The sequence below is a fragment of the Girardinichthys multiradiatus genome, chromosome 24 (assembly GCF_021462225.1).
Source record: "Girardinichthys multiradiatus isolate DD_20200921_A chromosome 24, DD_fGirMul_XY1, whole genome shotgun sequence".
NCBI classification, from domain to species: domain Eukaryota; kingdom Metazoa; phylum Chordata; class Actinopteri; order Cyprinodontiformes; family Goodeidae; genus Girardinichthys; species Girardinichthys multiradiatus.
Window position 1 is genome coordinate 23,037,266 of NC_061816.1, and position 24,816 is coordinate 23,062,081.

At 39.8% G+C, this 24,816-nt stretch overlaps 2 protein-coding genes across 3 annotated transcripts in view; one reads left to right on the forward strand and one right to left on the reverse strand.

Annotated features, from left to right (window-relative positions):
* Nucleotides 1-1,249, forward strand: part of LOC124861585 (epithelial cell-transforming sequence 2 oncogene-like) — a 36,996-nt gene extending 35,747 nt beyond the window's left edge. Inside the window, exon 22 of the mRNA XM_047355430.1 lies at nt 1,153-1,249. The gene's annotated coding sequence lies outside the window, so the exon portion shown is untranslated. The remainder of the gene's footprint in view (nt 1-1,152) is intronic.
* Nucleotides 1-24,816, reverse strand: part of filip1l (filamin A interacting protein 1-like) — a 105,429-nt gene that overhangs the window by 10,817 nt on the left and 69,796 nt on the right. Inside the window, exon 1 of one of the 2 annotated variants that reach the window (XM_047355429.1) lies at nt 5,292-5,434. The exons of the other annotated variant lie outside the window; for it this stretch is intronic. The gene's annotated coding sequence lies outside the window, so the exon portion shown is untranslated. Of the gene's footprint in view, nt 1-5,291; nt 5,435-24,816 lie in introns of those variants that run through there. 2 annotated transcript variants of the gene reach the window in all.

Here is a 24,816-nt window from a genome sequence, read left to right on the forward strand (position 1 = left end):
AAGTGAGAAAAAAAATCACAATTTAAAACCATTAGGACAGTTTCTAATCTTCACAGGAGGAGACCTTGAAGCATAGTCATTCCAAGGTCAGTGTACTCCTCAGAATAACAAACCCAAGAGCCCTACCTAAGATTCTACAGGCTTCAGTTGGCAGGTTCACTGCTAAAGTTCATAATAGAAAAACAGGAAAAACACAGAACAAGTATGGCTTCCCAGGGTGAACCATCAAAGTGGTGGAACGATGTACTTCGGACAGACCAAAGTAGAGATGTCAACCGATATTACAGAGAGAAATATTTGGAGAAAACCAACATGACATACCAGAAAAAAAACAAAATCCAACTGTTAATCCTGGTGTTGGAGGGGTGATGATATGGGCTTGTTTAGCAGCCATGGGACCTGGTAACTTGCAATTATTGAGTTTACCAGGATTTCATCTTTTAAACCATCAGGTCATCTGTCCAACAGCTGAGGCTTGGCCCAAACTGGGTCATCAACAGGACAATGAACCCAAACAGAGCAGCAAAGGTGCAACAAAATGACTTAAAAAGAATAAATCAAAGTCTTGCAATGGCCCAGTCAAAGTCCAGATCCTACACCTGTTGAAATGTGATGGAACCTATGCAGACCTTACAGAGCTAAAGCAATGGTGTAGAGTGGGCCAAAAGTCCTTAACAATGATGTGAGAGTTATTATAAAGTCATACAGAAAGTGACAACCAAGAGTTATTGCTTCTGTATGTAGTTCCACAAGTTGCTAAATCATAGGGTGGAGTTAGATTTTTGCATGACTGTAGCAGCATGATGGGAGTTTGGTTTAGTGTGAAAATTAGATGGAAAACATAGCAGAGAAATGGGAACAATGGATAAAATTACAAACTACAACCAAATGTTTCTGAGCTGTATATAAACACAAACTGTTTAGTGTTCCTGTGGAAATTATGGACGAATTCAAATATAATGTAAACTATAAATTAGGAGTATTCTGAAGCATGTAGTGGAAGTTCAGAAACAAAGATCAGTGTCTGTTGTTGAAAATGGAACATAAGCAACCCAAGTCAGAGCACTAAGTTTTAAATGACTGATTTAGGCTGTCTAGACAGGGAATTGTAGTTTTTAGTGGCTAATTTAATCGGATACCTCTGTATTCCAGGCTCTATGTGTACCGCCTGATGCAGCTGCAGCGTTTCCTGGGTCAGGGCGTCTACCACGGAGCCTATACACCCCCCAAGGGGAAGCAGCTGCCAGTCATTTCCACACAGACTGCTCACTGGCATGGAACAATCCAATAATTGAGGGGTTCCTCTAGAACCAGACCCCCCCACCCTTTACCGTCACTGCCTAGCCTCCCTGTTTATTCTCTTTTTTCTCTTGTACAATTAAAGGAATTCCCCTGCTCCACAGAGTTTATACAGAAATCTCCCTAGATTCTGTAATACATGATGTCAGTGCTGTGGGTCATTTCTAAGCAGTGCAGTGTCATGTCTCTCTTCCACAGCTCCCAAACAGGAATATAATAACTGGGCTGAAGGGTTGGTATTAAAATAACACCAAGTAAAATACTATACTGTAAAGTCTACAGCCAAAATCTAAATCATTCGTGTAGCTGGTGTGTATTTTCTTCTTTATGTTTGTTCTGTGGCCAATTAAAAGTACTTTTACTTTTCCATATGACGTCCTGCACCCTATCCATCTAAAATCTTTATTTTCCAATAATGTATTTGACATTTGGTATTATGGATTTTAGCCCTCGTTTTAATACACATATTTGTGAGACATGTGCCTCTTTAAAAAAGTCGGTACTTTCTGCAAAAAGCTGCTGTTTTGAAGATTATAAAATATTTTATAGAAAAACGGTGGTGGCAATTGTGTTACTTTAGATACTCTGGTATATTTTATGGATTGGTGCATCTGCAAATTTTCTTTTGTTTGTTCTTTTGGTGGATTTATGCAAATTATGTTTTAAAAAACATATAACCTACATCTTTTGGTTGAGAAACTATGGTAAATATGTTATGATGAAAAAAGTATTTGTGAGTTTTCTATTACTTTTTGTATCAGGTTTTAAAGAGTAAATAATGTTCCATTACAATTACAAAGTACAATTGAAAAAATCCAAATATTTATGAATTTTAATAAATCAAATCTTTGAAAACATATTTTAATGTCTAAAAGATGAGTTTTCCAGTTTTTTAAATTTTTTGAAAGCCCCTTCATGGTTGCTTCAGTTTGTTGTCATATATTGGCTGTTAAACATAGTGCTACATCATAAATCCCAGTGCAAACTGCCGTTGTCTCACTGAGGGTCGAAAGTGCTAAAAACACCGCTTTTTGGACAGATTGTATACACGGAAACATCAGGTTGCTAGGGGGAACTTTAAAACAAACACATGTCTCTTGGGTAAACTCATCTGTAATCACTATTTACTCAACCTCTTATCTCAGTCCCTGATGGTTTTCTGGTGATGTCATCGGCTGAAATAGAAGGAGAAATGCATTTTGTTCCAAAGGAAGGCAGGAATCTCAGCTGATTGCTTGTTTTTCAAACAAAAGTCTAAGTTTAGAGCTAGATATTAATCTTTTGAATGTCTTGCTAGGGCATTAATGAAGACCAAATCCTTGTGGTTCTTCACTGGACTTCATTACTCTGCTCCCAAAGTAGGACTTTGACATTAAACAGGACACTTTGGTTTACATCATTGGTTGTTTGGATTTTTCTCTTTATGAGCACAGACATGAACGTGGCTAACAGATCCCCATCTGAGATAATTTTTGTTGGGCTTAATCTGGACCAGTCGGTACATGTCCTGTAAGTAGGCCAAGAAAATGTAGAGGTGGTCTTCTAGGGAATATAGAAAAATACTCAGGAGCTGACCGTCAGCTGACAGCAGAAACCAAACAGGAACCATCGAAGTTTTATGTTATCCACTGTGACTTTTCATGGGTTTGGCCAAAAATGATCTAGAACTCAGCGGCATTGTTAGATATAAAAAGTCTTAGCTTTAACAGGTTTTCTATGTGTTTTCTGAACTTTTAATTTTCCCAGCAAAAGGGCACTAATGATCCCAGGAATACTTTTGTTGTAGTCATTTTTCTCTCATTAGGCTACTAAATGTGCTTTTTTCCCTTCACTTAAAACAAACATGGCATGTTCCATTCAAGAAAATGTTGTCATTGATGTTCTTCATGATGAAACCTTAAATAAAAATATGCTTGTTTAATTGAACCATAAAAAAACAATTTATAAACCTCAATAAGCAAGTGTCTGCAGGTTTTGGGGCTCCAGACAAATTTTATATTGCAGGAGGAAGGTCAAACATGGCTGTCTGGATGGTAAAAGTTGCTGACCCCTGGACTAAAACATGCACTAAGCAGCTGATCTGTAAAGCTCAAAGCATGGATTTTAAGCAGCTTTCCTTTCATATTGAAAGTGTATTAACATGGAGAAAGACGTAGTATAGTATCATGCCTTACCACCCACTCTGCAGCCTTTTCAGCTCTCTAAAAAGAATCCTTGACAACCACCATGGGTCTTAAATGTGTCATGGAAAATGATTTGCCCAGAGTGATTTGATGGGTTCATGGGTTGAACTAGATTGTTTCTGGCTTTGTTGAAAATATCAAGTTTTCCCTTCCCACTGAATGTGAGCCTAACAAACATTAAATCCCATTATAAAAGGGAAACGAAGCATCCAGTTGGGAGCAGTTCTCACCAACAGGCGTTCCTCTCTAAAGGACTTCCGAGGCTGGAAACTGTGGCTCAGCCCATTGCTTAAAGTCGGGCTTCATGTTCCATATGTCCGGCCTTCACCACAACTGGTTAGGTCATGTATGTACAGCTTTATCCCATGACCATCTCAGCAGAAGATATAGAGGGCTGATTAATGATTAATGCCGTGCTGCAGCCAAATTTAAAGGCTGTGCACGTTAAGTGATCTGCCTCCAGAGTGTAATCAAAGTGTGTGAAATATGTCCCTCTCCTATTCACTAACTGCCTGGCAGAGGGTGAACGGATGATGGAGGAAACCTTTTACTTAACAAATACAAACATTTTCCATTTTACTTGTCCAAAATCCCTAATAAATAATATAAAGTTATTGTCCAATGACTATTAAAATAGTTTATTTTAAAGTTTCTAAGAAATGACATTAATTAGTCAATTAAATGGACAGGAGATCCTTAAATCCCAGAATTTTAACCCAGCAAATATTTTTTTGATACAAGTATTTCTGAAGTTATTTTATTTTAAGCTTTCTTCATAAAAATACAAAATGCACAGGAAAAAAAGGTGATGCAGATTTAAAAATAGGATAAAGCTGATAAATGCAGTTTTGGTGTGTCAGGTATTTTTAATAACGCACACAAAATATATATTTCTTGGTTGTTATAATCACATGACCCTAAATGCCTTATGTGTCAATCATGATACAAAAAAAGACAGAAAACTAAGCAGTTATTTTTGTTATTGGTGAAAACGTTAATTTAAAGCATCATCATCCTCAAAATTAATTAAACATCACTGCATTATTTCATAATAAACTTCTGCTTAGGTTATAGAATTAAAATCTTCACCTTTCATGTAAAATACACTTACAAAATTTTACTTTTTATAGCAATAAAATTGTCAAAAATGTGTTGGGAAACCATAAACCTGCATGATCAGTGTTTGTTTGAATAGGTATATGTATAAATAGTTATATAGTTAGGAGAAATAAAATACTTTGCCTGACACTGAGTAGGAAAACAATAACAGTGAGAAGACACACAACTGCAACAATCCTTTCTTTTTTCTCTTTTTGACATGATAAATACTCTTCTGTGACGCTAAGGCGCTTTTAAATTTTAACTTTTTTTAACATTGGCAGAAACTGTATACAGTCTGTAATGAGACATGCCAGCTGGGTCTTAATTGGATTAATGAACATCAAATAAGAGACTGTACTTAAAGCTAAAATGTTGATGTTTTCACTATTTTTCTGCGCTTCCGTGAAATTTAAGGTTGACCTTTGCAATCATAGAAATGCTGCTGGTTTCATTATTAAAATTAACTTCCTTCACTTTGATACGCTACCTTTAGTTTATTATAAATTCAAACTACCCATTAACATCATATATCCTTAGAAATCTCATTTGCTATATGGATTTTTTTTTCCTGAAACAACACAAAACTCCTGTAAAACTTCACACAAAAGAACATTAATAGGAAGTGAACAAACTACAGATTATCAGCTTGTTTAAAATGTTTCATTTTTTTAAATCTGGAATATAAATTATTGCATTCATTGTACTTACCTGTTCTCCCAGCTTTACTGCTACGGGTTTATTATCTTGCTGTAAAAGAGCCGACCCCTCGGCATGTCTTCCGTCTACGGCTCTCACTCTTTGAGTAGCTGTAATGTGGGCATTCCTACAGTTAGACCAAACAATGTGCGCTCCCTGCCCGTGGAACATTACATCATCAGCATGTCCTTATATGGGGCTTTGCATTGCAGTAGCTCACAAGAAGGGGGTATGCTTGCTCGTGTCTGAGTGAGAGGGACGTTTAAACTAAAGGTTACTGTAAAGAAAAGGGAAAATGTATTACTTGACATACGTAATGTGTGAAATATCTGCAGGGGTTTTCAGTGCTCCCGAGGCAGAGCAGGAGGTGAAGAGAGATGAGAGGTTAGAGTTTCAGTATTTTTTTCGGGCTCCTTTTAAATCAAGATACTGTATTTATCGAGCCAAAAGACAGGTAAAAAAATAATCATTTTGCAAGGTTAGGGTTAGGGTTAAGACAAACCTTGGATGAAGATAAGCGGTTCTTATATGTAAGATTTAAACAGTTTTACTGATTAGATTGATTGGAATCACTGATAATGCCAGCCAGCTATAATCAGGGCTTGTCTACATCCAGCAGTTTGGATTGGTTTTATACATAAAATAGTTATGAGACAAAACTTTTTGGTTTGGCATTAAATTTAATGATCTGCATATTTAGCCTGATCGCTTGACAAAATGGCACAGTATGAAACAAAACCAAATACCCAAAGCAGGAAAGAATTGCACTTACAGTACACATCTACCTGAATAACTTAGTTATAGGCCAGGGGTCTTCAGGTAAAATTCATTTAAACTACATGATATACACTGTAATTTTAATATTATATATGACACATGATGCAAATGATTTTTAACCTTTCAATAGGAAGGATGAACATGAAGAGATCTTCCAAATTTCATAAAAACCTGAACTTTCCCCCCTGGTTTTTATGTTTTAAAAGAAAGACATGTTCTTGGTTTTCTTTAAACTATTAATGATGTATGGTGTAGATTTCAGCCACCTTTGGCTTTTATATCCATGTGTGTGGACACAAACGGCTAACAAAGTACATTATCTGCACCAATCTCTGTGAACAATGGCTGTTGTGAAAATGGAAAAGCTTTAAAGCGTGATACAAGATGTAATAGTCAGAAAATTCTTCATTCTAAAACCTCTTATTGGAATCTTTTAAGAAGAAAAAACCCATTGTTCATCTTTGTATCATAATTGATACATTAGGCTTTTATATAATTATCTTGACCAAAAAGACCATTTTGGGTGTATTATCAAAACATATGGCACACTTAAACAGCACTAATTATTTTTATCACCAATTTCCAATGGACTGATTATTTTTTGTATCATAACTGATACATGGTGGATTTATGGTCATATATTCATCACATTTTCTCTATTCAAAAGGTTATGGATTGCATGCAATAAAATGTGGCACAGATGGCAAACAAACTGATCTACCAACCAATAAACATACGGGGATATCTAGAGTCTCACATTTGATACAAAATTTGGCACTTGGACCCCAGTGGAAGACGTGAATGCTGAGAATGACATGCGCTTGAATGAACATATTAGGGTTAGATTTAGAGATGTCTTCCCGGATCCAATCCTGGTGGTGGAGTGGAGGCCTGAGGAGATATGGAAGGAGTTTGGAAGCCAAATGGTGGAGAAATTGTCTGCTTCTAAATTCAGACAAGACAGAAATTGTCGTCTTTGGACCGGAGTCTTTAAAAAAGAAACTGCTTAGTCAATCACTTAACCTGGATGGCATTACATTGACCTCCGATAATAAAGTAAAAAACCTTAGTGTTATTTTTGACCAGGACATGTAATTTAAATCCCATATCAAACAGGTTTCTAGGATTTCCTTCTTTCACCTCCGGAACATTGCCAAAATTAGAAATATCCTGTCCAGGAGTGACGCTGAAAAACTAGTCCATGCATTTGTTACTTCAAGGCTGGACTATTGTAATTCGTTACTATCAGGATGTCCACAAAATGCAGTTAAAAGCCTTCAGCTGATTCAAAATGCTGCAGCAAGAGTTCTGATGAAAATTAAAAAGAGAGATCATATTTTCCCTACTTTAGCTTCTCTTCATTGGCTCCCTGTTAAACCCAGAATAGAATTTAAAATTCTCCTCCTCACATATAAAGCCCTTAATGATTTAGCTCCATCATACATCAGAGATCTGATTGTTCCATACGTTCCTAACAGAGCACTTCGTTCTTAGACTGCAGGTTTACTGGTGATTTCTAGAGTCTCTAGAAGTAGAATGGGAGGCAGATCCTTTAGTTATCAGGTTCCTCTCCTATGGAACCAGCTCCCAGTTTTAGTCTGTGAGACAGACACCCTGTCTATTTTTAAGGCTAGGCTTAAAACTTTCCTTTTTGATAAAGCTTATAGTTAGAGTGGCTTAGGTTATCCTGAGCTATCTTCCTTATTTTTTACCTCTGTCTTCTTCCCTCCCTGTTGGATGGAGTAAGGGGGAGTCAGGTTTAGCCTAAACTGGCTCAGTTATGGTTCAGGTGCAAACACACCCTCCATTTCTGCTACCTGTATGACCCCTTCCCTTTTCCAATGGTTATAATTAGTATGACAGAGAGAGGTATCCCAATCATTGTGGTTTTTAGTATAACAATGACCATCAGTGGGCTCTAGATGGACAAACTGTCTACTTTTAAGGCTAGGCTTAAAACTTTCCTTTTTAATAAAGTTTATAGTTAGAGTGGTTTAGGTTATCCTCAGCCATTTCTGTAGTTATGCTGCTATAGGCTTAAGCTGCTGGAGGACATAATGACCACTTTCACCCTCTTCGCTAAATTCTCACACTACTCTCCAATTTTGCATTATTTGCTGTTATTTCAGCTTTTAACTTTGTTCACTGTCTTTTCTCTTCCTAGAAGCTACACCTGGCCTGACTCCGTGTCTACCTGTGACACCTTTCTCGAGAGGGGCATCGTCCAAGCTTCTGCTGGCAACAACTTAATGCTCACCCTCTACCGATGACCCACATGGCCCTGTCTTTCAGTGTTTAACCCTTTCTCTCTCCTAGACATGGCAATTGACTGAGCTTTTACTGTGACTAACTCTATGTGCTCTCTTTTCAGTCTCTAACCTTGAAAACTGGCTCATAGTTTATCTGTTGTTTCTTTCTAGGTGAAACGACTAAAGGAGCTACATCCATTAACATTTCCTTTTCTTTTCCATAGAAAGGACTCCTGGATCAGTGCTTCTTTGTTCTCTTTGAGTCTCTGCTCTGTTCTCTCAAACCCCCAGTTGGTCGTGGCAGATGACCGCTCACACTGAGCCTGGTTCTGCTGGAGGTTTCTTCCTGTTAAAAGGGAGCTTTTCCTCTCCACTGTCGCTACATGCATGCTCAGTATGAGGGATTGCTGCAAAGTCAACGCCAGTGACTGTCTACTGTTGCTACATGCTCATCCAGGAGGAGTGAATGCTACAAATCTCTAACTCGATGCAATCTCTTGGGTTTCCTTAGACAGAAAAACTTTTTATCCAATTTGAACAAATAACTGAATCTGACTGCACTGTTCAATGATTAGGATTAATTGGAATGTATGTACCTGACTTTTGTGAAGTGCCTTGAGACGACATGTGTTGTGAATTGGCGCTATATAAATAAACTGAATTGAATTGAGATGGGGTGGAGGAGGGTCAAAGTTCAGCTGCAGAAGCCTTGAAGGATGATTGGCCGGGGAGAAATGCAGACTTGACGCTGATTGGTAGAGCAGAGCCACATGGAGGAGTAATAAGACAAAGCTGGAGGTGATGAGTGCCTTTCATGTTGAATTTTCGTTTAAACTCCATCACATGAGTTTACCAGATGGTGAATGCAAAATAGGCAAAAGCACAAATTAGCTTAGGACTGCAAATCTGGCCCTTTTTTTGTGGATCTTAGAGCACATGCTAAAATGTCAATGTTGCCATTGTAATAGCATGTATTTATTAGTGGACTACCGTCGATTTTTAAAGTACATTTATTTAGGCAGGAATTGACGGTCTATAGTCAAGCATAGCAGCTCAACTGAAAACCTACACAATAAAGGATCTGGAAAAACATTTCCTCTTAAGCAAATATGCTGTAAATGTTGTGTTGATGTAGGAAATGATTGAATTGAAATAATTTAATCTTCAATTCTTCCTACTCTTTATGGATAAACTAGTATTAACATTGCTGCACAGCTAGCTGCTACAGAAATGCTTAAAACAAAAAAGCAAAAGCAAGTAATATTACCCTAGCGTCTCATAAGGAGAGATGCTAAACATGTTAATCTAGTGTTCATGTAGGAAATTACTAAATTAAGATAACTAAATCTTCAATTGTATCTCCTTTTTATGGACTAATTTGTTTTGGCATTGCAACACAGCTGCTACTGGAAATTAGACACTCAAAACAATAAAGCGGAACCATATAATTGCTATTATTTATAGGCAGGGATACTAACAAAAACATTGTTAGCTGTAGCTCTGATAAACAGGGGGATTAAAATGAATAAGAACATCTTCTCTCATGTTTCTGTTTAAGTATAACTTAGCGCTAGCACTAGTGCATAGCTAGCTTTTACAGTAGCAGTCTACAGCTAAACAGCTGCTTCAAATGTTCACTTTCTATATTTTTTGCAATATGCGTTAATTGAATTATTCAGTTAATTTCATTGCATGTTTGCTGTATTTTGCACCACAGGCACCCAGTTTAGTTTACTGTGGTTTCTTCTTATCACACATAGTGTCATAGCTTTAAGCGACTAAAGCAATTTCCAAGATTAGATCCTTTTTCATCTGTCTAAGATGAAATTTTAACATTTGAGGTTGTTAATAATAAAGCACAAGTAATCAGTCCCTTCAGTTCATACTACGCTGAAAATTAGGCTCACTTACATGATCTTGCAGAACAAGTTGAAATTAATTTAATCAGCATTGTCTGTATTACATTTCATGTCATTATTTTTTTTTAAGATTTTCTTTTCCAGCACTAGTGATCTTTTTCTTGTTATTTTCTGAAAGCAAGCAGACAGGAAGTGGGGTGGAGAGTGGGGGAAGACATGCAACACAGGTCTCCGGGGTCAGGACTCGAACCCGGACAACTGTGTCGAGGACTGAAGACCGCTTGCTCTACCCCTACGCCACACCCATGTCATAATGTTTTGCTGTAAATTGCCCTGATTCTGTGATGAAATAAGAAGAAAAGAATCTTACCATGAAGACTAGAATTTGATGGCTGTTGTTAGTCAAGCTCTTTCCAACCTTTACCAGTGGTGTTAAAAGTGGATTTTAGTGAATAGGTTCACAAACAAAACAGTGGATTTTCCTGCCAATTCAATTATGGTACCTTAAGTCAGCTGCATCATGCTTCATTAGCAACACATTGTTCAGACCATAATGTTGCTTTCTGTCTTTTCTCAGATTGCTTTCACCTAAATCTGTGTAAAGGTGACTAAATACACATTTGAAAAATTCTTACCACTGTGAGTCACCTTTTGTCATATGACGGGCAAATTTTGTATCTGCCAGAGAGGTTGTTGCTCGTCTGTCAGTGTCTATTGTTGGGTGACAAATGTACCAATTTCATCAAACAATGTGACTTGATTGTGCAGGAACAAATGAGCAAGTTGTTCCTGAAAAACCAGCAGTTGAAACAGCAGGAGCTTATGTTTGGTGTATAGTGATAATGCATGACATATTGTACGACTGCCAATTAATATACCAAACAGTTAAAAGACAGTTTCTCTGTCAGCATGTGCTTTAGGCCAAATGTTGAACTTGAATAACAAGACCAAAAGTCATCCTATCCCCAAACCACTGAATGAAATATGTCCTGGCTTCACAATGGTTGAGGTCATTGTTGCTAAATGTAACGAGCATCGCCAGGCAATCTGATGGATATAGAGATTCGTGTGATTTATTTAAAATGACAGTGCAAGACTGCTATGTAAAGTAAAAAGTATTATGAATAAAGAAATACAAGTCTGTCAACATGTGTTCTTTAACCAAAGTCCCCCCTACTACCAAGAGTTCAATAGGGCTGGACCATCAACACAGATGACTCAATGTCTAACTTGTATTGTCATTAATGCCTTTTGATGACACATTTAAACATCAGGCATACTATAATGAGAGGAAACAATACTAAGATAATCACAGTCATTCGGGTTTAAGGACAACATCATCAAATGATGATCCTTAGGGTCAAAACTGTTAAATTTTGTGTGGTCTTGAGTATCGGTCCAGGTTCGTCTTAGAAATTGATTTAAGTTGAAAACAAATGACCCAGTGGCTTATGTAAAAAATTGGAATTAATCACAACCCTTGGAACCAATTGGAGGAGACAGGTATTGGAGCACAATGAATGGGGCAGTGTGGAAAATGTTTTCTTAGGGAGCATGGGCAAGACGAAGCCAAAGATAGCAGGAACTTCTCCGCACTGCCTATGCAAACACACTGAATTTGGTTTGGTTTGGAGTGTTATGCTATATATGTCAGCTGTCATGTATTTAAGGCAGGTTTTAGGAACTGGGAAATAAGCAGAACAACTCAAGCCTAATAACCTTTCCCTGTTCTCAGTCCTTCTGCCCACTCAAAATTATGATATTAGGATGGCTTAGAGGAACTTTCCCTTGAAACTCCTCTAAACAAATGTAAAGCAATGCTTGTGTAACACTTGTGTAACATAACGTTTGATTTCATTCACCTCAAACAACATTGTTGTGCAGCGTTTGCTGACTCACAATCCATCAAACCCTTCGATGAGCCTCCAACTCTAAACTCTGATGTTTGTTCCCATTCCTTTGCAACACAATGTTTGCTCTTGGAACAAACAGTTTGGTCATGCAAAGTTGGATTCTATTTCAGGACCTGGGCATATTGAGGGCTCTGAGTAATGCACACTTGAAACAGATGTCGGGGATCAAACACACAAGAAGGCCACATGGACATGTTTGCTGTGACAAGCCTCTGCCAGATGACAAATAGTAGAGAGATGAAGAGGTATTGTGTGACCACTAAAGAATGAATCTTGCTCTGACACTGTGCAGAATAATGTGGAGGTTTGGGCTTTGGTTTGTAAAGCAGTTGTTAAATATCAAGACATAGTCTTCAACAATCTTTTGATAGAACTGAAAGTGTGTCCAAAAGACAAAAATAAGGGAAGTTGGCAATTAGGAATCAAGTTCCTCCAAAATGAACTGCTACGTTTTACAATAGCAAGGGGTCACAAAAAGCTTCATTCAGATTTGGCCTTATAGTGTACATAACTATCAGTGAAGTACAGTCAGGGGAGTCATCATGAGAAGTAAAATACTAGCAATGTTTAAAGAAAATCGATTTGCTCATTTGACTGTTGTCAAAATCACAGAATTTATGCATTGCAGATTCAAACACATGGGAGAGAAGCAAGGTGACGCAGTGAATAGCTGTGCCTCACCGGCGATGGCGCTGTTTCTGATGCAGGCAGTGGGCCCATAGCCATTTCTGTCTCTTTTTATATTGCCAATATACATGCTGGATTGCACATGTTCTAACCATGCTGATGTTTCACCGTCTTTCTAATATATTTAATGAATGTGTTTGAAATATTTAATCTTTCTGATGGGCCATAAATGAGCAGTGAAAATGGACAGGGTGAGGCAAAAAGTACCGTGATGCACTGATAGGGGCAGTGCTGAGCCCCGTAGGCATGTTGCCACATACTCCTTAGCTATGCAGGGGGCAGGGGTGTTTTCACTGCCAAGTCCTGTAAACGTACACGTATTTAAATTTGATCTGACAAAATTACTTCTCAAAACTGGAAAAGGGTTTTTCTAAACTGGATTTCAAGTTAAACAGGAGGTTTTAGAGAGAGGAGGACCAACTCAGAAGCCGAAAGATCTGCTTCAAACAAGTGGAAGAAGGGTAACCCGACCTTTTCAACTGGAGCGGTACACCCGGAAAAAGTATGGAGTCTACTGATTTGAGTTGGCATTGAATGGGCAGCACACACTGAACATTAGCATGCACATCGTGAGGGTGAGGAAGAACTGAGAGATTTTAAAAGACTTAGATTAATGCAAACTGCTTCCACAGTCTTCATATACAAATAAAGATAAGATCATACAAAATTTTCCATTTGAATAAAAAAAGAGAGATCAGCCAAAATGAAAAATAATATTTTAAATAATCAGATTTGTTTCAAATAAGATCAAAATTGACAAATAGGCCTCTATTTTAAGACCAGAGAAGTCTGCCTCACCAATCATGAACCCCATTGCACGTCACTGATAACAACATAATAATCAGGGTGTAATTCTACACTATCCCTGGCAATTATGAAACTTAAATTCTCACATAATACATACTTCCACTGTGTTTCATTTTTCACAACACATAGGTGTAATATATGGTAATTGGAAAATAGAAAAAAAGCCCTTTGGCACTGAAATCTGCTTTTTGTACAACCATTTACTTGTGTACAGGTCCTTCTTGATCACCACTCATATAAGCGAAAGGTTTATCCATTTCACCAGTTTAATTCAAAACTTTCAACTCATATAATATATAGCTTTATTAAATGGTAAACAGACTAAGGTGGGTTCAGTAGTTTAAATTATTGGCAATGCAGAGAAAATAACTTTAATAACAGCAATTACTAGCCACCAGGAAGAACTCCTTCAGGAATAAAACATAAACTGCTAGTGGTTGCAGGGTGCTCAGGTTTGAATAGAGCTAAACCTTATAGAATGTTGCACAGTGTAAGTTTAAGGTACATAATGGAAGCATATTGATTTTCTGTTACATTTAGATGTTTCAGATAATAAAAGACTGCATGATGATATACAAAAAGCATTTATCAAATTATGATTTCAGTTTCCAACCTGACTTTATCTTAAAAAGCAATAAATCCCTTGTGAAGTCATTAATTATCTATGAATAATCCAATTTTATGGGCAGCTGAGTTTAATTTCATTAACCAAATCCAGACCTGGTTGCAACCTGACATGTAGAATCACATGTAGACATGCAAAATTTCCAATTATGGAAAAATTTGGGGGCATTATAGCAATCAAACCCTTTTTACAATTGCTGCCTGGCTTTTTGCATGTTTTCACTAGTATTTTGATTATTTATCTATGGTGAGAAGCTCCAAGTCATGTCGGTGAAATCAAAAGATTAATTTAGATACAAACCTGGCATAGAAAATCTCTAAAAGCAACACATTATTCTCCAGAAAGAGATGTGAAACAAAGTCATTAACATCTGCCAGTCTGCAAAGGCTTACAAAGCAATTCCTAAGCCTCCTGGAACCACAGTGGATGTCATTATCCAAAAATGGTAAAGGAAACATAAACAAAAAGTGGTGAACCTTGCCAGGAGTGACTTGCCTACCAAAGTTACTCCAAGACCGCGTCAATAACTAATCCAGGAGGTCACAAAGGAACCCAGAACAACATCTGTTGTTCTGGGTTCTCTTGTGCCTCTCTTACGTTTTGCACATAAGTAACACAGGATTTCAGAAAAAGAGCATCATAACTAAAGTAAAATATAGCAGTGTTAGTGTGATGGGTTCCTGCTCCAGGAGCCCAGATGACATGAATTGACTGGAATCATTATTTTTGTTCTCAATCAGAAAATGCTGAAAGAAAATGTCCATCCATCAGTTTGTGGCCTTACGCTCAAGCATAGTGTGGTTTATGCAGCAAGAAAATAATCCAAAACAATAATTTAACCTCTGAATATTTTCAAAAAATAGAAGTTTTTTAGAGGTAGTAGCCTAGTCAAGGTCTGAACTGAAACTCCAGATTCTAACAGTGTGATCTTAAGCAAACCAATTATGCTCAAAAACCCTTCAGTGTGGCAAAATTTACAAAATTCCGCAAGGCAGAGTGGGCCAAATGCCATCCTCAGCCATATTTCCTACCGTTTTCAATAGGCAACGTGTTTTTCCACATAGAACCTAGTTGGTTTGGATAGCTTTACTTTCCTTAATAAATGCAATCATAATTTAAAAACCACAAGTTTATCTTTGTCAATGGTCTGAAACATTTAAGTGTTTCCAAAAACTATAAGGGGGCAAATACTTTTCACAACAATCTGCATGTCTAGCACTGTCATTGTCAAACCAAAGAGTAGAAAACAAAAGCTCCCCACCTGGGTTTAACTAAGCAAGTGGGTAAGAGTTTCCAAATGCCAAAGTACCAAAGTGGTTAATATGTTACAGCTGGCAATGAGATATTTTTACCTAACTGATGCCCTGAATCTTGTTGTGTTCCTTAAACATCCAAATCACATGGGACAACAATGCCAGGATAGATCACAGTCAAATTGTGAAAGAATGCTTCAGTGTGACGCCATATTTGCACTGCATAGTCTGAATTTTAATCCCACAAAGAATCTTTAGAAATGTGCTGGAAAACATACAGACTCATAAGATTCAGCAATATTGGATTATGGTGAAAACCTCTGAAAGGAAAAATATTGCATATTTATTGCATGACGAACAATGCAATGGCTAACTTGTACCATATTGAAAGCTTAAGGTGGTCCAAGAAAATTGTTAGTGAATGTGACTGTTTTTAGACATGGAGGTGGGAACTGGTTATTTTCATACTCCAAAAAGCAATTCCTGTACCTTTATAAATAAGGATTTATATTTGAGCTTGCTTCTTGGAGTTGAAGCATCAAAAACATTTAATGTGGAAAAGTCAAAATTTTCCAAAACATTTCGGCAAAACTGAAAAAAATGCATTGAAAGAGAGTAAAGGGAACACATTTGGCAGCAAGTTGCATTTATACATATGTTGCATTACGCAGTACAAAGTCTTTGTGAATTTTTTAGACATTTATTTAGCTGAAAACGTTGCCAGTTGCTTTGAGCTTCGATTTACCAACATTGTCTATTGAGCATGAACATTTAAACCCTATTGAGACAAATGACCAATATGAACAGAGCTGTCATATGGACACATTAAGGTCAATAAAGGCTGTGTGTGTACAGTATGTGCACTGACTGATACCTGATATAAAGCAGGTCTCATTAGAAAGCAGCAGTTATTAATGTCTAAATGAGATGGAAACAGGAGATATTGCACAATGCTATGCTTTTCTTCTCAGGCCTGTGCACCTATCTGTCTGGCACAGATTCCCACATGAACACATAAACTGTCTCTATGCAGCTGAACCAGACAAAGTGCAAGACAAAGGCACATAGTCACCTTCTCCACTTAATGTGATCTTTCTGTTTGGTTTAATGTTTGGTGCACATCGCACTTCTCCAGGACGAGGTCTGGTCTTGTTCAGCGCTCTCAGCGCCATCTGACACACACATGCTCATGCGATCCACAGCCCAGGGCCTGGTTACCTGACATGCATGTATGACATCATCGGCTTGTAATCATCTCCATATGTCTGCTTCCTTATTTCTCCTCCTCTTCTGAGACTATCGAAGAAATACTCTGCTTTCTTTCATCCACCCTTGACTTTGTCTCCATGTTCTTATATTTGTAATTTGTTTTAACCCTTGTCATCAAATTTTTTCCCTCTTTTACCTCACAGTTTTCCTACACTGCTAGTTGTCTATTGTTTCTGATCTCAGCCTGAGCCTCAGCATGTGTTCTTCTGTTAAAATGGGTCATGATTCTGATTACCAGCTTAGAAAATCTCACGAGGACGTTTGCTGGCCTTTTATGGCCAAAATTGGATTTTATGGCCATTCTGTGGCTCTGGACGCTTTGTTTTGATGGTAACTTGTAAAGTTTAAATTACTGCCATATCCAAGGAGGCCAATTTGTCTTTGGTAGCCTGCATAACATTATGGCATACATAATTTCCTTACCTTCAAAGTCCTCCCTGCAGCTTTCACTATATCTTACCAAGCAAATTCTATACTGTAAATGAGCTTTTTTGTTCATTTTTCTCATTCGTTTTTTTGCTGTGTAGAAGACCGACCGATTTCCCTCGCCTATGGGCGTGAACTCTGGGTCATTACCGAAAGAATGAGATCCCGGATACAAGTGTCTGAAACTGGCTTCTTCTGGCGGGTGGCTGGGCATTCCCTTAGAGACGGGGTGAGGAGCTCGGCCTTCCAGGAGAGGCTTGGAGTGGAGCCGCTGCTCCTCCACATCGAGAGGAGTCAGCTGAGGTGGCTCGAGCATTGGTTTGCGTGCTCCCTGGACACCTCTCTCTGGAGGTGTTTCAGGCATGTCTCACCAGGGGGAGGCCTAGGACATTGTGGGGGGACTATGTCTCTCAACTGGTCTTGGGCTTCCCCCAGAAGAGCTGAAGGAGGTGTCTGGGGAGAGGAAAGTCTGGGTGTCCTGGATAAGCGGAAGATGACCAGCCACACAAGGTCAAAATTGTACATAAAGGGTCAACATATACATGTATTGACAGAAATCTTCTAATGAATGTTGCTCAAAGTTCTAAAATGTATTTTGTCTTGGCAATACCAAAGTCCATTGAATCCTAATCTGAAGCTAGTATTTTTGTCTTAGCCAGCATAATTTGCTTGACAGCATTCATTGGACTGAACATGGGTGAAACTCATGTAAAATTAAGAAGGAGAGTGTTGATTTACAGGTGTTAGGAAAGCCTTTTGAAGCCATTTCTAAACAACTGCAGATTACAAGATCATCAGTTCATACAATAGTTTGGGGGCATTAGATGTTCAGATGTGCCACTAATTGACCTGAGTTTGGAAGAAACCGTCCACCTAAGATAACAAATTTTTCATGGTGTTGAGGAACAACCCAGGAATCACCAAACCTCAAGCCTACCATAAACTGGAAACTTCTGGGACACCATTGCCACTGTTGAAGGTGAAGAGAGATGACCAAGATGATGATGACATGTGTGTTTGCTGGAATGAAGGTGAAGTTTTCAAAAACCAAAGAACAAAGCAAGCACGGTACCAGCTGTTGAGCATAATAGTGGCAGTATCATGCTGAGGGGCTGTTTCACTCCCACCACTGCTGGTGCATTGTGGAAAGTGGATGGAATAATAAAGGAAGAGTACCACTAAATTCTTCAACTTGACCTTAAATCAACAACTGGATGGTGGAGAAAGTTGGGTGTTCCAACAGGACAATAAACCCAAACACATATCCAAACTGCTTTTGGAATTTAAAGCAGCTAAACATTAAAGAGCAAACATTATCATACTGCAAAGCTTTAAAACCTATAAACATTTAAAGTATGAAAAATAAAAAAACTTATAATCAGCATCCCAAACAAGTGAGTCATTTTAAAAGCCCACATGACAGTAAGAACAGCCTCTGTTGACATGCCTCTCGTAAAAACAGGAAGTAAATACCATATATGGATGAATCTGGACCGCATTGTCTCACATTTCTGTACAAAAGACGGGGACTGTTCTACCCCATAAAGGGGAATATGTTGAATGGAAGTGTGGCAGCATAGAAAAAGGATATAGTGAGCACTTTTGCAGTAAAACCTCCATACCAGAATCATAAACAGGTAAGAGGAAGGAAATCTCCTCGCTCATTAAAACACTTTCCCACTGTAGGAAAATGTTTGTCCCAGGATTATGAAACATCTGGAAACTTAAAACTAAGGGAAGAAACAAGCCAAACCCGAGGGGAAAAGACACAACATTGTTCAGGCCACAGCTGCAGTCAAAAACTCGAGGAGGGAGTAAACAGCCAGACCACCAAGGTGACTTAGGGTGTTATTGGTAAGCATAAAAAATGATCACATAAAAAATTTATTCTTTGACTGCATTGTTTTTTCTTTTCCTGTGGTTTCTGTCAGAATCAAAGCATCTGTTGATGTTCACAGATCACAATAATTGTTCTTTCCAAAGGTGTGTAACGAGACAGACGTCCTTGGAATAACAGTTTTATTGCAACATTACTGCAGTTAAAACCTCATGAGTAAAACACAGGGTGCCAGTTTTTTGGGTCTCACACAGCTTTTCCCCTGATTTCGCCATATACATGTTTTCTCAAATTCAAGCAAGAACTTTGCTCTCACCACTACTGTTATGAGTTTTTTTTTTTTTTTTTGGTCATTGAAAAAAAAGGAGCTTCAAGCCTTAACACAAGAGTTGTAAAAATGATGGGACATACCTTTTATTCTAAGAAATTAAGAACAATGTTTATTGGATTGTGTAATAGCAGTTTTTTATTTATTTAGCTTCCTTGGAACAAATAGTTCCCTGTACTCAAGTGCATAACGATGAAGACACATCATCCTAACCCGAAGAGATTTACGATTATAGGCAGGACTCAGTCTTGCAGCTTTTACATGAAGGGCTGTACAACAGTGAGAAGCTATAATTTTCAAACTAACAACAGCCATCGGCTGACAAACGATGACAATTGTAAGCAGGGAGTAAATCAGAAGTGTGTAGGTGTGTTTGCTTGAGAAGACATCCCTCAGTTACTACAGCTGATAATCATTACCCCTCATCCACCTTGGACTTTGATGTAAATTGGAGACGCTTAAAGGTGGCTGCTGTGATCGCTGTTTGTGTAGACGTGGTGGATGTGGGGCGCGGGGACATGCAACCAGCTCAAGCAGCAGTTGTTACGCTTATGGAGCCACAACAAATTAAAGAGAATTTCACACGAGCAATGCTGCAACAATTAAACACATCGCTCAATAACCTGGCAGGAAGAAAGGAAGGGATACTGAGCACATGTCTGTTCTTTAATCTGTTCATCTGTCAGGTGAGCTGGGTGGATCTGCCTCTTGATACCCTTTGATGGTTTCCTGATGGATTAGCATTGATCTCAAATGGTCCGTGGAGACATATAATAGCTCCTCTTTAATCTAATTTCAAGAAGCTGAACTCATATTCCCTGGGATACTCCTTACCATTTTCTCCCACCTGTACATCTTAGTGTAAATCAATCCCAGGCTGTTTTTGCACCAGATAATGTCTCAGTTATTAATAGGTCAGAGGAAGGTGCCACTTTACTAAGTGCAACTTCTACCTGCTAAATCCCTTAATGTCTGGCTTCCACATCACAGCTTAGTTTAACTACACTTCATAGCATCAATCCTCATAGGTTGTGTTTAAGAAGGGAGGCTCTCATACAGATGTTTGATCTGTAAAAATGATGCTGGAACAGCACCAGTCATTCATATTAAGCCTTTTCCAGCTAAACTCAGCTTCCTTAATGTAAACGTTAGCTCGCTTCTCTGGCAGAATATAAGAACCATCTCATTTCAACTCCTACTCATATTCTGATAACAGCTGGGGAACACAAACGTCTGCTTAACACAAGGCCTACAAAGGAGGAAATTCTCATCAGTGCTGCAACAACAACTCCTGCTTGCATAATCAGACACTCTGTAGCATCTCTAAACACAGAAAATGACTTTCCTAAGCTGGTCATCCTTTCATAAATGCACTGATGAGGGGAACAACAATGAAATATGCTACATTCATCACATTACTACTGTTATAGTGACTTAAAGAAGAGTGACCCATCTAAAGGAGGTTTAGTAAGACTGAGAATGCAAACCAACAATTTTCAACTAGACTTTTTAAAGGACATGTCTAGTAATGTGTGTTTGTGCTTAAATTACTGTATTAAACAGTATCAATTGAAGTACCAGTCTTTACAAATGGGTTGTTTTCAAAAAATGGATGGTTGGTTTTCTGGTACTCAACTTTTAATAATAATAAACACATTAGGGTTCATTTTGAGAGAACTTTATCCATTCCAGATGCAGTTTTGATCTGTGTTTTGGATCATTGTCCTGTTGGAATACTCTGAGAAGCAGCTGATGAATTTAGAGGTAGTTCTCCCTCTTTATTATAATTTATTATAGATACATTTGTAGAATACACCAGTACTGCTGGCAGCATAATAACCTATGACATATAACATGGTAAATAATAATGTTATAAATATTAAGGTTATCTAATTTAATGTTGCCCGTTTTCATTCACTGCCTTGATTTTAACGCCTCCATTTTACCACTTCAGTTTTTAATCATTCATCACGTTCACTGTGTAATGTTTGTTACTTCTGGTAGATCGGAATACGGCAGCAGCCCCGGCGCAACGGCAGAGTACTTGTACTCCATAGCCATTCACTCTCAAAAATTGCCAGTATGAGTGGGATGCTGTTGGAATATTTTCAGGCTATATGTGGTGACTGTCAAAGGAAACAAATCAACCAAACTAAGGACTTAACTCAAATAATCACTGATGCGCACCATGGGTTTGTGGTTATGGCAGTAGCCTGTTATTCAAAAGAGTTCAATATACAAACAAGAGTATATCTTTTCAAAGGTTTATTTCCATGGAAACAAGGAAAAAGACAATGAAAAATTTGGGTTTCAGCCTTCCATCCAAGAGGGAGGGAAAACTGCTAGATCGGCTGACATCTTCTCAGTCGATGACATATTAAAACTGATGTCTCTGTGGATAGAGACACTGGTGTTTTACAGGTTTTACAGGAGTTTAGCTGGGCTAGCTCCCAGGATGTTCCTGAAACATCCCACTCTTATATCTCTTCTATCTAAGGATGACAGCTTGGGTGGATTGGTTGATGCATGACCAGGGCTAGTCTAACAGATCAGTGATCCCTGACACACTTTAAAACAGTTTTTATGGATAACTAAGATCACCATTAAACTTCCAGTATAGTACTTCAACTCTTCTGACCTCAACTGAAACATCCAGCCAGAATTATGCCAGGGTTTTGTTGATGACTACAAAGAATGCGGTCATAGTGCAGCTTTCTTAAGGTTTAGAAAGATATAAAGCTATAATTTTTAAAATAATTACAAATTCAGCCACATCCAGCATGATGTTTCTGCTCATAAAATACAATTATGTAAATCTATTATCAAAAGTACTGTTGTTCTTTCTCTTTTTAAGCTCTGAACCGAACAAAATAACATTTTATACATGGCAATATCTCAGCTGAAAAAACAAATGTACCTTTACTGAGTGCTTTATGGCATAATTTATAGACTTTTTACTGTTTTTTCTGTAAACATTTAATTGAAGTCTTAAGATTACAAGTGCTTAGGCCAAATGTGGTCTAAATGTCCAAACTTCGAGGTTAAAATCTGGTAAACTTAAACAATGAGTCATAAAGCCAACAAACAGCTTTTTTGTTAAAATCAGGATTTTAACATGACGTTACTACAACAAATATTCCAAAAGCTTGCTTTAAGATGGCCAAACATTACTTTCTGATCATCAAAAATCCCAGATAGATTTGCGTCACCTCTCTTAACCACCACCTTAATGTGGTGGAGGGGTTTGAGTGCTCGAATGCTCCTAGAGGCTATGTTGTTTGGGGCTTAAATGCCCCTGGTAGGGTCTCCCATGGCAAACAGGCTCTAGGTGACGGGTCAGACAAAGAGTGGTGTCATGATATAGGGTTGTTTGGTTTTTGGTTTCGGGGTTTTTCCTTATGTTTTTCAATGTTCAAGTTTTGAATCATGTTTCTGTTTATTTTTCTGGTCATGCTTTTGTTTTGTCGTCTTGTTCATGTTTTGTCAAGTCTCTGTTGCTCCAGTCACGTTTTGTTCTGTTAATTAAGTTTATTCAGTTCACCTGCTTCAAGTTTATCTGTCTCCTTACTCCACCTGGTTTTCACGCCATATATTCACACCTGTTCAGTTAGTCATGGCGGAATATCAAACGGACAGTATGTTTCCGCCAAACATGGACCTCACGGACAGTAGGCAGGAGAGCGCCAGGGATCGCTGGGTTAAGCAGCAGATGAAGGAGGCGATGAGACTTCTGCCGACTGATTTGGAGGTTCTGCCGTCTCCTCTGCTGCTGGAACAGATGGAGCGTGAGGCGGCCCAGCGCCAGAGAGTTCGGGAGGGCTGTTCTGTCCCTCCGCCTCAGCTCCGACGTTCCCCACCTGCTTCCGTACCTACAACAAAGCCGTCATCTTCCTCCCGCCACAAGAATCTCCGTCATTCAGGGATTCCCAGCCGGTCGCCTGGCAAGGAGGTGGTTTACCTGCCAGCTGACATGAGGGCTGCAGCAAGTAAGCCCGCATCTTCGTCTGCCACAGCACTGTCTGCCATGCTCGCTGCAGCAAGTGAGCCCGCATCTTCGTCTGCCATAGCACTGTCTCCCAGGCTCGCTGCACCTCCACCCATGCCGTCTGCGCTCGCTCCAGCCCGGTGTTCCGGGGCAACACCTGCTGAGCTGGAGCAGCGCTTGAGGTTCACTGCAAGCCAAATAAAGATCCTCAGGACGACTGGTCTCCTGTATTCCTCTCCTGAGCTGATGGAGAGGATAAGGCAGATCGAGATGGAGTATGAAGCGGCAGTAAGGTTGTTTTACTGCCATCCTCCATCGCCACGTCAAGTCTCCAGGGCACTGCTGCAGAGCAGCCCACGTCAAGTCTTCAGGGAGCTGCTGCTGCTGCAGAGCAGCCCACGTCAGGTCCACAGCCTGACACACCACAGCCTGACACACCACAGCCTAACTCCAGGCCAGACACACCACAGCCTCAGCCTGACTCCCGGCCAGACATGCCACAGCCTCAGCCTGACTCCAGGCCAGACACGCCACAGCCTCAGCCTGACACACCACAGCCTCAGCCTGACACACCATAGCCTCAGCCTGACCCTAAGTCAGCCTCAACCCCGTCCACACGGCGCAGAAGACGTCGTAAGAGGGACGCCCCGGCTCAAGTCATCTGGGGCCCCGGCGACGCCTCAGCTCACGCCACTGAGGGTCCTGCCGACACCTCAGCTCCTGCTCACGTCACTGAGGGTCCGGTCGACGCCTCAGCTCCTGCTCACGTCACTGAGGGTCCGGTCAATGCCTCAGCTCCTGCTCACATCACTGAGGGTCCGGTCGACGCCTCAGCTCCTGCTCACGTCAATGAGGGTCCGGCCGACGCCTCAGCTCCTGCTCACATCACTGAGGGTCCGGCCGACGCCTCAGCTCCTGCTCACGTCACTGAGGGTCTCGCCGACGCCTCAGCTCTTGCCCAAGTCACTGAGGGTCTCGCCGACGCCTCAGCTCCTGCTCACGTCACAGAGGGTCCTGCCGACGCCTCAGCTCCTGCTCACGTCACTGAGGGTCCGGTCGACGCCTCAGCTCCTGCTCACGTCACGGAGGGTCCGGTCGATGCCTCAGCTCCTTTTCCTAGTCTGCAGGAGTTTAAGGAACATTTTGTCCTCGTTCTGGCTTTTGAACCCAGAGCTGAGGGTTCGCCAGGCTCTGCTTCAGCCTCTGAGGGTTCGCCAGGCTCTGCTTTAGCCTCTGAGGGTTCGCCAGGCTCCACGCCTCTGGAGTTCCACAGAGTGTCTGGGAAGTCCTCTACTGTGCTCAGTCGGCCTCCCCGTCTTTGGTGCAGGCCTGGTTGCCCGCCTGAACTCTGTGCCTGCTTGGGACGACCTCCTGGTCGCCCGCCTGAACTCTGTGTCTGCTTCTGACGACCTCCTGGTCGCCCGCCTGAACTCTGTGCCTGCTCGGGATGACCTCCTGGTCTCCCGCCTGAACTCTGTGCCTGCTCGGGACGACCTCATGGTCGCCCGCCTGAACTCTGTGC